The 12,009-nt window shown below is 32.3% G+C and overlaps 1 long non-coding RNA gene across 1 annotated transcript; it reads right to left on the bottom strand.

Annotated features, from left to right (window-relative positions):
* Positions 1-6,799: 6,799 nt before the first annotated feature.
* LOC129924766 (uncharacterized) lies at positions 6,800-8,589 on the bottom strand. The gene is made up of 2 exons (XR_008776685.1): positions 8,350-8,589; positions 6,800-7,468 (listed from the first exon to the last, which is right to left on the bottom strand). It is a non-coding gene; the product is annotated as an uncharacterized LOC129924766 (long non-coding RNA).
* Between the last annotated feature and the right edge of the window lie 3,420 nt (positions 8,590-12,009).

Below are 12,009 nucleotides of genomic sequence, written 5' to 3'. Positions count from 1 at the left end.
ACTAAAAAAACGCCAATTTATAAAAAGTGGATGTTAGAGTTGGGGAAATTAGGTCAAATCACGCAATTTATGGCTTTGCATGTTAGATCTACTGTTTGTCGGCTTATTCTTGATCTAGTCAAGCGAACAGCGTTTCAGCCCACGCAGTACCGCGAGCCTCAGTTCACATGTTTCGTTTTAGTCAAGTTACGCAATTTATGGCTTATGTTACTGCTTCAGGCTTATTCTAGTTCTAGATCTACTGCTTTTGATCAAGAGCAGAGTTCTTTTCTCAGATCATTAATGATGTACGAAATAGACCTAAATTTAGATCTAAATCCAATTAGATGAAGTCTAGATCTAGTAATAGTAGTATTGGATATTTAGAGATAAGACCTATCTATTTAGACTGATCCGATCGAGGTGCTGGGCCTAGATCTAGAAAAACCAAGTTTAAAATTATATACTCTATCTATACACTTAATAGTGATTATTAACCTTTAGTCGTCCCTAAATAGGCCCAATATGGGAAAAAAACAATTATTACAATGTGAATGTTGAGCTCATTCAATGTAGTTATTGTAGTATACGATTATATTTAGTTTGAATCTAGAGTCACAACCCCGTACAACACTAGGCAAATAGCTTTAACTTAAACCTTAACTTAGACTTAAAAGTAGTCTGATTTAGATCTGCTAGTAAAAAAAAGTACTAGATCTAAATTTCTAAAAACTAATCTATAAGGCAAAAATTAGACCTAGATCTACCAATTCTATAATATTATTAATATACGAAATATGGATTTTATTACACTCTTATTTAAATATATTCATACCGTATATTCGGGCCTATATACTTACATAGTTCTATAAATATATATCTAAAAATTGAAGAGTTTTCATTTATCTCACGCTTGACTCATTTGTTGATTGGAATAGAATCATTAGATAGTTAAGTTAGCAAGTTAATCTGTAACTTTAGGTAACAAAGTTTTAAATTGTGTTTAGACTATAAATGAAAGAGATTATCCTACTGGAGAAGGAGTTGTCGTTTTTTTCTTTTCTCTGGGAAGTCAGAGAAGTGGAAAATAAATTATAGTATCAATATAATGTTAAGTAATGCATATAGGCTACTGTTGATGTAATTATGCAACTCATTTTATTAAATTTTAGTAACCCAATTATTGCCAGTTAATCACTGAATATATATATATTTTTTTTATTGTTATTAAAAAATGCAGAGCTATTCATAATTTAAAGTGTTTAATAAATAAGGCTGGCAGTCGAGTCGAAAGATTAATGAGAAATGCAGTATTTTCCATGGCTACGCAGCCCCAGCTGCAAACTAGATATTTTGCTGCGTCCAGCGAAGACATAACCATATTCAGCTGGTGGTCAATTTAAATGTTCTTTATGACGTCTACGTCTTCCCTCATCAGTGGATTTTCTTTTGGCCTCTAATATGTATTCCACGTTGCAATTTCTAATAAATAGCATCATTCGAAGAATGAGATCCAACTTATTTTTTAAAAATGTAACCCCTTTACAGATCAAGTCATCATTGCAATGGACATTCAGATCTGCATTAACATAAAAATGATCAAAATTTGAATAGGTTTCGAAACGCAGAAAGTTGTGTGGTTTGCACTCCGAACTGTCTTCTCTGTGGTTCAAACATTGACCACTGCCATTAACTAACATCCTGCTGGAGTTTTGGGCTATGACTTAGTAATATTGAATCCTGATTCGAAACTTCGTCTAAACCTAGCAAGTGAAAAGGAACATACTAAAATAATGTTGTGTGTATAATGAAGAACTCTATTAAAATGTGATTTTGTATTTCTTCTTATCTTATATAATACAGACGTTACTTCAAAAAAGAAGATGATTACGTCCTACGCGTCATGCATTTAGTCATGCATATTAACCAATGACTTAAATTCTGCCAAGTCACTGGTTTTCCTGGCTAGCTCAGGCAACCCATTCCATGCTCTAATAGCACTAGGGAAGAAGGAGTATTTGTACAAATTTGTCCTAGCATATGGGACGAGGAATGTGCCTTTATCTTTGTGTCTTTCAGAGTATTTTATTAAATTTTGTTTTTGTATTTGAAGATTATGGTTCAGTGTTTTATGTATGATTGCTACTTTACTTTTGAGCCTTCTGTCCTGAAGGCTTTCTAAATTTAGTGATTTTACTAAAGGTGTTACTCTAGTCAAATGTGAATATTCGTTTGTTATGAATCTCACTGCTCTATTTTGTGTCTGTTCCAGTTTCTTAATGTTTTCTTGAGTTGAGGGGTCCCAAACGGAGGATGCATATTCTATTATTGGCCTAACCAAGGTTAAGTAACATTTTAGTTTTATGTTCTTATTTGATTTATAGAAATTTCTTTTAATAAATCCTAATGCTTTGTTTGATTTTTTTGTAGTTTCATCAATATGTGGATTCCATGATAGTTTTTCATTTATTATAACACCTAGGTATTTTGCGTTTTTAGTCTGTGATACTGGTTTGCCATGAATAAGATAAGTGGAATTAATTTGTTTTAGTTTTTTTGTTACTCTTAACAACTGACATTTTTCTGGGTGGAAAGACATGCTCCAATTTGATTCCCATTTCTGTAATTCATCTAATTCTCTTTGTAAAATATCTGTGTCTTGTGTTGTTTTTATTGTTCTATATATTATGCAATCGTCTGCAAATAATCTGACTTTTGTTCCTGAACTAATGCAATTTGGTAAATCATTTATGTAAATTAAAAATAGTAGTGGACCCAAGACTGTACCTTGAGGTACACCTGAGTTTACTGTTATCGGTGTTGATTTAGAGCCATTTATTATTACAGTTTGTTCTCTCCCTATCAGAAAGTCTTTAATCCACTGATGCAGTGGACCATTAATGCCGAAATATTTTAATTTTTTAAGCAAACTATGGTGGTGAACTTTGTCAAAAGCCTTAGAAAAATCTAGTAAGATAGCATCTATTTGTTCACTATTATCTAAACCTTTTGAAAAATCATCAATTAGTCCTATTAGTTGTGTTTCACATGATCTATATTTCCTAAAGCCATGTTGGTATGGTGTGAGGACATTATGTTTGTCTAAGTGGTTTATGATGTTGCTACATATTATGTGTTCTAGGATTTTACATGTGATGCTGGTAAGTGATACTGGTCTGTAGTTCCCTGGGTCAGATTTTTCTCCTTTTTTAAATAGGGGGGTGACATTAGCTTCTTTCCAGTCCTTTGGTACTCTGCCCTGGTTAAGTGAAGCCTGAAAGAGTATTTTGAACACTGGGGCTAGCTCATTACTTAGTTCTTTGAGTAATCTAGCTGGAATACCATCAGGTCCAGAAGCTTTATTTGGTTTGGTGTTGGCTAATAGTTTTTGAATTCCATTTTCTTGTACTACTATATCTTCTATGTTGTCTACTTGGTTCAAATTCAGTAATATGTCTTTGTCTCCTGGGGCTGAGAATGCTGATGCAAAGTATTTGTTTAGAATGTTTGCTTTAGTTTCATTATCATTATGTATTATGTTATGTTCATCTTTTAATGGCGCTACGCCTGTTGTTTCCATTTTCTTAGACTTAATGTATGACCATAGGTTTTTGTTGTTATCTTTAGATATTACATTGTTTATGTATTCACTCTGCAGCTGTCTGCTTACTTTTTGGGTTAAGTGTTTAATTTTTATATACTTTTTGTAAACTCTTTCTGCATTAGTTTCTTTAAATTTTCTATAGAGGTTTTCCTTCTGTTTACAAAGCTTCTTTAGTCTATTATTAAACCAGCATTTATTTATTTTGTTTGATGTGTATTTAGTTGGTATATGATTTTCTATTATGCTTTTAAGATGGTTTTTAATGAAATTCCAGAGGTCATCGACTGGTTGGTTAATGTCTTTTTCTAATAAGAATGTTTGTTGAAAGTTTAGTGCAGCTTGGTGTAGTTGTGTTAGGTTACATTTATTCCAGAGTAAGATTTTTCTTTTGGGTTTTGTATTGGCTACTGCTTTTATCTGACTGTGTATTTTTATGATCTCATGGTCTGATAGACCAGGGATAATTTCATAATCAACTACTAATCCAGGTCTGTTGGTTAAGAAGAGATCTAATGTGTTGTTTAATCTAGTTGGCTTTTTAATGATTTGATCTAAACTTAGGTTGTGTAAAGTTTCTATGAAAAGCTCATTTATGTCCTTAAGGTTTTGGTGTTTATCTATGGTTAGTGTTTTCCAATTTATATCAGGTAGGTTGAAATCACCCATAATCCAAAAAAACTGCATTTTTATTTGTCTCTTTAAGTGTAGTAATCTGATTACATAGTTCCTGCATGTATTCTAAACTAGAATTTGGTGGTCTGTAAATGCTGCCTATTATTAGGGATGTTGAGGTGGTATTAATTTTACAAAATGTTGATTCTACATTTTTTGAGTTAGGTAAGGTAATTTCTTCTGCTATAAGAGTGTTTTTTATTGCTAAAAGAACTCCTCCATGATTATCAGCCCTATCTTTTCTAAAAATTTCATAATTACTATTGAAAATTTCTGCATTATAAATTTCAGGATGCAGCCAAGTTTCTGTTCCTGCAATTATGTCTGGTTTCTCACATTCTAATAAAATTTCTAAGTCTGCTGTTTTGTTCCTAACGCTTTGAAAATTTATAACTAAGGTTTTAAGGTATTTTGGTATTACTTCTTTAGTAGGTTTGTTTAGTGAGGCTGTTGTATTAATTTTAGTAGATTTAGGTTTAACAGGAGTGGATCTGGCTAGTGGTTGGTGAGTTTGGTTCGGGATGGTGTTTAGGATGTTGTATGGGTTAGAAGTGTCCGCATCAAAGGAATCAAACAGTCCTGATGTAAACTGAGGTAACCCACACGGTACACAGTGCCATGATGCGTCTTTGTTGCCTAAGGCATAATACACAGGTGTATTCATATGGAGACATGATGCATGGTACCATTCATCGCAGGTGTCACATTGAATGGCTTTCTGTTTCAGGGTGCATATTTTTTTGCAGATGTTGCATCTATCTTTAGATCTAGGCCCTGGATTTGACTCTACATCTCCTGCCATTAATATTAACAGTGATAGGTATTTATTTCTGCTGTGTCTGATTGAGAACTTCCATTTGTGATGGGTAATCTTCTTTAATGTTATAGATGTGTATGTTAGGTAAAGTCTAAGTATAGTATACCTATAGTATTTACATTTATTGGTATTTATTATATAAAATAAAATTGTAGAATGTTTCTGTGATTTGTTTCACAGGGAATATTGTATTTCCAAAATGATGAAAGATCCATCTAGTAAACTTGTCTGTATGCCACATGTCATATATGTTTTCTGTAAAATAGATTTTAAAAAATGTATTTATTAACATTTATACTTAATTATGTATACATATATAGAACTAGTGGTTATAAATATATATATATATATATATATGTTATACTGATTATCTGATCTAACATCAACATCTAACTCTTATTGTTCTTAATAATAATAAATTACTCTACTCTAGGTCTAGGCAATCTAATATATATAAGACCAGGGCCGGTCTTAAGCCACTGCAACCTATGCGGTCGCAGTGGGCCCTGCACTTTCATAGGCTTCGTGCTAATTCTAGGTGTAATAGTTAAATTGCAATATATATATATATATAATATCGGTATATATATAACCAGGAAATCTCATGAAAGCTCATAAAAATCTCCTGAAAAATAGACAAAATTGTGGGTGTCATTCATTCCGGAAAACGCTAATCCTGCGCGTGATAAACGAAATAAGACATTGTCAGCTTTCATGTACTAAAATGTAATAATCAGGCAAATTTTCACTTTAATCAGAAGTTTCCATACTTTATTTACTTTAATAGAGTGACTGGCATTTTAATATGCCATAGGTTGCAAAGTTTGTAAAGTAAAGTTAATTTGATCGTAATCTTGTACTTAGTAAAGATTTAATAAAATTCAAAGTCGAATTTTTTTTTTAAATACGAAATCTTAATTTTCACTTATTATCCTTATTCCCACCCAGACTAGGCCCCGCGCAGTTTCACATAGGGCCCTTCGTTAGGACCGGCCCTGTTTAAGTTTAAGACTTAAAGAAATGTCACAAGTGTTTAGTAAAAATCTGTATTTTATATTACCAATATAAATGATGACTTATTATTTTTTTAGATCTAAAGTTTAGCCTTATTATTAATAAGTATAGTAAGGGCTAGTAAAGAGTATATAAATATATTCTATATAGTAGGTACTTTGATAAAAATTTCAAACTCAATATATTGTAATGAAACTGATATAGTTAGATAGAGCTCTTTAAACTGAATTTATTGATACCTAATTTATGTTTATAAGATAATTAGAACAGAAGTTATAGCAATTTTAGTGGCGAAAATTTTGCCTATATTTTTAAAAATATTTCGTGACCGAAAAAGGGAAATTTTGCAATAAAAATGCTGTAACTTATAAACTATTTGAGTTATTTGCATGAAAATTTCACAAGAAATGCATGATTATGTCCTGATATTTATTTTAATTTCAAACAACGGAGAGACTTTGACAAAATTTTCTTTTTAATTTTTAAAGTGAGGTTACTTGTAAAAAAGAAACGATCGACGAAGAAGTACTTTTTCACATTTCAAAGGCCATAACTTTTGAACCGTAAGAGATAATTGAATACAATTTTAAACAGAGATTCTTGATTACCTGTTACTACTTATTTTACCTTTAAATTATACATAGAAGTCCAAGAAAATATTTTACACTTCATGACGAGGCACCACGTGTCAAAAAAAAAAGACAGAAAAGTGCTTTTTTTCTGTTAAAAAGGCTGTAATTTTTTAATTTTCAGAGATATATGAATAAAATTTTCAGCACAAATGCATGAATTTAATTGTGTTGTTCTTTTCATTATTTTGAAACCTGAGATTGAAGTTAGCACAAAACTTTTTTTGGTTATAGCACTGTGGCGACAGTAAGTAGATGTAATAAGTCACCAGGTTGAAAATAATTTTCCAATATGAACTTTTTTGCTTGCCCTCAATGATAGTGGCAGAATCTGTTAAAGTATTAAATTACATCCCTGTCTGTTGCTGCCACATTAGTGTGTATGACAATCATGTCAAACCGCAGCCATATCTCCTTCTTGAGCTCTGCGATGCTGCCAGGTGTCAAAGTTAGTGTATCATCCAATACAACTTAACTACACCACTACTGCTCCCTGCCTCTGCATCATCAGTGTATGTTTTGTTTGTTTTACATGTTCCGGATGTTCCTTCAGAGTTGAAGATAGTTACTTCCTAGTCCAAACCTCCGGCTGGACGAGGAGGGAGCGGGTAGGGTTTGAACCCGGGACCATCAATAAATCCAAACGACAATCCAGTGCGCAGACCGCACGACCAGGCAGCCATCCGACTTTCATGTCACCACACTCACCACCTAGTGGCACACCACTGCCAGTTATGTCCATGATGAAGTTTTCTGTGAAAATAAAAAAAATATTTATAATTGAATAATTGTCTTTAATTTGATTTTCAATTAATTATCATATATTCATAATTTAACACAATTTATTAGATTTTGATTTATTTTAGAAAAGTTATTTTAAAATATTTTCTTAGCTACTGATCTAGCATAGTATGTAATAATAATATTCTTTTAAATAGACCTAGTATTCTAAAATTAAAAAAAAAAAAAAAAAAAAAAAAAATTATGTCTTTAGTCACTTTAGAAGATGAGTCCTTGCTAATCCAATCTAATCTTAATTATATTTAATGATTTTTAGGAATCCAGTCTTTTTGGACCTAGATCTATTTAAAATCTAATTCCACTGCTAAATTTATAAATATATGTATAGATCTACTATTTAAATTAAATAACAAAGATTTTTAAATAGGCTTAATTATAACGGAGTTATGATCTCGCAACTAGATCTAGCTTTAAAATTATTTCTTAATTAACGGCCTTGATCGCGATTGAATATCAGGCTTGTTGCGAGATAAATAAAGAAAATAACATCATAAAAGTTAAATATTATCATCAAAATAATATTTCTAAAGTTTTAAATTAATAGATGATCAAAGAATTGATCGCTGTTGATGGATTTAGAAATAAAAGGAATGTAAGAAAAATACGATACGGCCATTGTTATCATTGTTTCCATCATTTCCGGTAAAATGGTCGCGATCGCTTCGTTCTCGAAAACGATACCCCGTCCTTAGAGCTTACGACTGGCCATCAAGGCAACAACTTATTGAGATAAAACTAATAAACATAGTTAGGTCTAATGTTAATCTACACGCAGTAATTAGTTTCAATGACGACACGCGACAAAAAATATAAAAATTTTGAAGTCAACTTACCCGCTATCTGCCGTACGAGAAATGTCCATGAAAACAATAGAACCACGCTGATGTCGATCTAAATAATTAACTGATATACTATCCATGTGAAAGGAATGGGCACAATTAATCCGATTAAGGATGATTTTGAGAACAGAACCACATTATACTAGACCACACATTGTCTCAGCCTTATATACTGCCACAGGGAAACACTAGTTTCCGGTAACCAAAAAAAATCGACCTATTCCGGAAAATCAAAGTACCTATATATAGATTTAGCTTAGGCTTTAGGTTTAGTCCTTGACTATTATAATATTATATTTATATCTATGATTAATCTTTATGCTATTGCTAGGACACTACTCACTAGGTCTTACTATTACAGAACAGTAACAGAGATATACAAATTCAAGCATTAAAAAATGTTGGCGACTGGGCTTAGACTTAACATAGAGGCTAGTCTAGATTACTCTAGATCTACTTAAATTAGTTAAATCTACTAGTTTATAAACTATTACTAGTACTACTAGTAGTATTACTACAATTAGTACAATAATACAAGTCAAGTATTTATAAACTAGATCTAGATCTAGTGAGTGACTAGTAAAAGTGTTAGAAGGCCTAGCTAGAATTAGACTTATTAGAGATATAGAAAATAATATTATATCTATTCTAACCATTTAGTTTTGTTATAATAAAAATTATAATAGACTAATAGTATACTATTAGTATACTAGTACTATTAGTGTGACTATTAGACTTAGTAAAGTCTAAGTATAGTATACCTAGACCTAGATGAAGATGATCTACTAGTTAGTACTTGATGATAGTTGATGATACTAGAGACTACTGACTACTACTAGAGTAGACTAGATCTAGTGAAATCTAGTGACTAGTATAATTATATTAATTCAATAGTCTGCTCTAGAATATATTTTGAAAAAGTAGAAGAGTTCTCTTCAGGGCATTTTGGTGCATCCCATGATAAGTATCATTTAAAATTGTTGGACAGCTAGATTTAGATAAGTTTATCATCTGAATCGCTATCAATAACGTATCCAGCCATGTCTATTTTTATTTACATTTTCTCAGTCCATTACAATACGTCACTTCCGGTTTCGGCCATTGAAGCTGATTTTCAAATCTCGTTATTTTTTACACTTTCAAATTACTTTTTCTAATATAAATACGCTTTTCTAAAATCTCAAATTTTTAGGAACTAACTTTGATGCTATCTACTATCTAAATCAATCGCTATCTCAATTTCGAAAAAAACCTCTTCAGTTGGTCTTTAAAAAAAGAAGATGATTATAACGTCCTACGCGTCATGCATTTGGTCATGCATGTTAACCGAGGGATGCGTACCTCGTTATTAATTTTTTTTGTGGTCTGTCTGTTCGTCTGTCTATCCGTCTTTCAAGTATGATTCTTTAAAAAATTGAAAAGAAATTGAAAATCCGATTTCATGATATTTTGCAGCTTGTAAAGTTTTGGAACACCGGGTTATACTTTTGAAAGCGAACCCTTCTTTTTTAAACCAACAAATTACTGGATACTTTTAGGCCTTTTTTTTTTTTTTTTCTGTTTTAACAAGATTAAATAAGCAGTGTCTACTATCATTTATAGGCCAATTAAATTAGCATTGCATATATATTCTACCGTTACCTGGCCTAACAATACCAGCATTTCAGCACCACTTTCGACCCGCACAGGTCTATTTAGTTTAAACACAAGTGTGGTTGTGGTTGTTAATAGTGTGTAGTTGTGTAATACAGTTTAGTTCATAGCTTCTGATATTCGTGCTGATGATATTGCAATTGCCTTTTTACCTACCTGTGTGGACCACTACAGATTCGAGTTGTCGTTTTCCACATAAACACTCTTTGTAGCCTAATGTTGTTTAATTTTAATTCTAATTGTAGTATTATTTAAAACAATAAAAAGATACCAGAAAGAGTTTATGTTTTAACAAACTCATAGGTGGTCCAAAGTTGTGTTGTTTTTTTTCAAGAATCGCAGTTAAAAAAATAATTTTTTTTTGAATACTCAAAGCTTAATTGCCTGCGACAATCAGTGCAGGATCCATGAAAAATAAAGCCCAACGCTTGGTGACTCGATGTCCTTTTTTATTTGTTTGCACACTTGTAGGAAAAGGGCTACGGTGTTGACAGATTGACGAATTGATCTAGGCGGCTGTTTAAATAACACAATTTAGTTTTTTTTTTTTTTTTTTAATTTTTATATTATATACAACGCTATACACTTTGCCCAAAACAATCTGGAAAGGCAAAGGCATAGACCGCGATACAAAAAAAAAAAAAAAAAGACAGGTGAGCTTCTTGGTCATGGCTGCATATCTTGGACGCTAACTGCAAAACTAGAGAGGAGGTTCCTACCAATGGAATTTAAGATGGTATAGAAGGATTATTTACGAGGTATCATCTATACAGGCCGCATCACAAATGAGGAGATTCGAAACAGGATTACAATAGCAATAAGGCCCCACGATGAACTGCTTACAGACATATCACATGAACAAGAAGATGCAGGCAGAGTCGAGAAAGCGCTGGGAACACAACTTTAAGGAATGGATGGGTCTGCACCGTCACCACCGTCTGCCATTGAAAGAGTTAGGGGCCTACTATTCAAGGCAGAAGACGGGAGAGGAGAAAGACGGTCGACAGATCATGCGTGGTTTAGAAAACTTAAAGGATATGTAAAGGTGGTGATACAATTTGTATACCGGTACTTAGTATTTTAAAACAATAGTGCACTCTGACAGTCCCTGTCAGAAGATATTATTTATAAGTAGGCTAGTTTGTTGTTGGCCACTCACCTTACAAAAATAATGGCATATGTAGACCCCCAACTTGCTATTAAGTTGTTGTTTTTTTTTTAAATACTTTTGACAAAACCTGAATATGCTTCAAGAAATGTTACAACATCACAAAGTTATTTTTGTCCTTATTTTTATTTACTAACACACATTATCATGCCACCAGAGTGCATTGTGGTATATGTAAGACAATTTAAGTCTAGTGTATATTGAATGTACCATAGGATAGACCTATGTTTAGCCAGAGACGAAAACAAATGGGGGAGGGGGGTGTGAGTATTTCTACCACTGTCCTCTACAAACTTAAGCAAACATTTAAATCCTTAATCAAATAAAACGTTTGCTATTTTATTTTTAAGCTCGTAGTTGTAGTTCTCAATGTGGACTTATGCAAGCGCACGCAAATAGCCTACATTATTATCTGCTTTTTTACAAAGCTCAGACAAACCCTGTCTGTCTGGTACAAATTTTGTACACGTTGTTTCTGCCACTTCCCATTATCTGATCAAGTTGAAACTTTGCACAATTATACATTTTCCATAACAAACGAATCAATCACAAAAATTGACCAATAATTTTATCAGTTATCAGTTTTATTGTATTATGTCTTGGTGGGCGAATTATTAAAGTATTATTGTATTATGTCTTGGTGGGTGAATCATGTAAGTTTTATTGTATTATATCTTGGTGGGCGAATAATTAAAGTTTTATTGTATTGTGTCTTGGCGGTCAAATTAACAAAAGTTTTATTGTATTATGTCTTGGTGGGCGAATTATCAAAGTTTTATTGTATTATGTCTTGGTGGGTTTTGCTGTCTTGCCAAGCGAATGTCAAAATGTAA

Source organism: Biomphalaria glabrata, chromosome 2 (assembly GCF_947242115.1).
Source record: "Biomphalaria glabrata chromosome 2, xgBioGlab47.1, whole genome shotgun sequence".
NCBI lineage: Eukaryota > Metazoa > Mollusca > Gastropoda > Planorbidae > Biomphalaria > Biomphalaria glabrata.
This window is presented reverse-complemented; position numbering and strand designations above follow the sequence as displayed.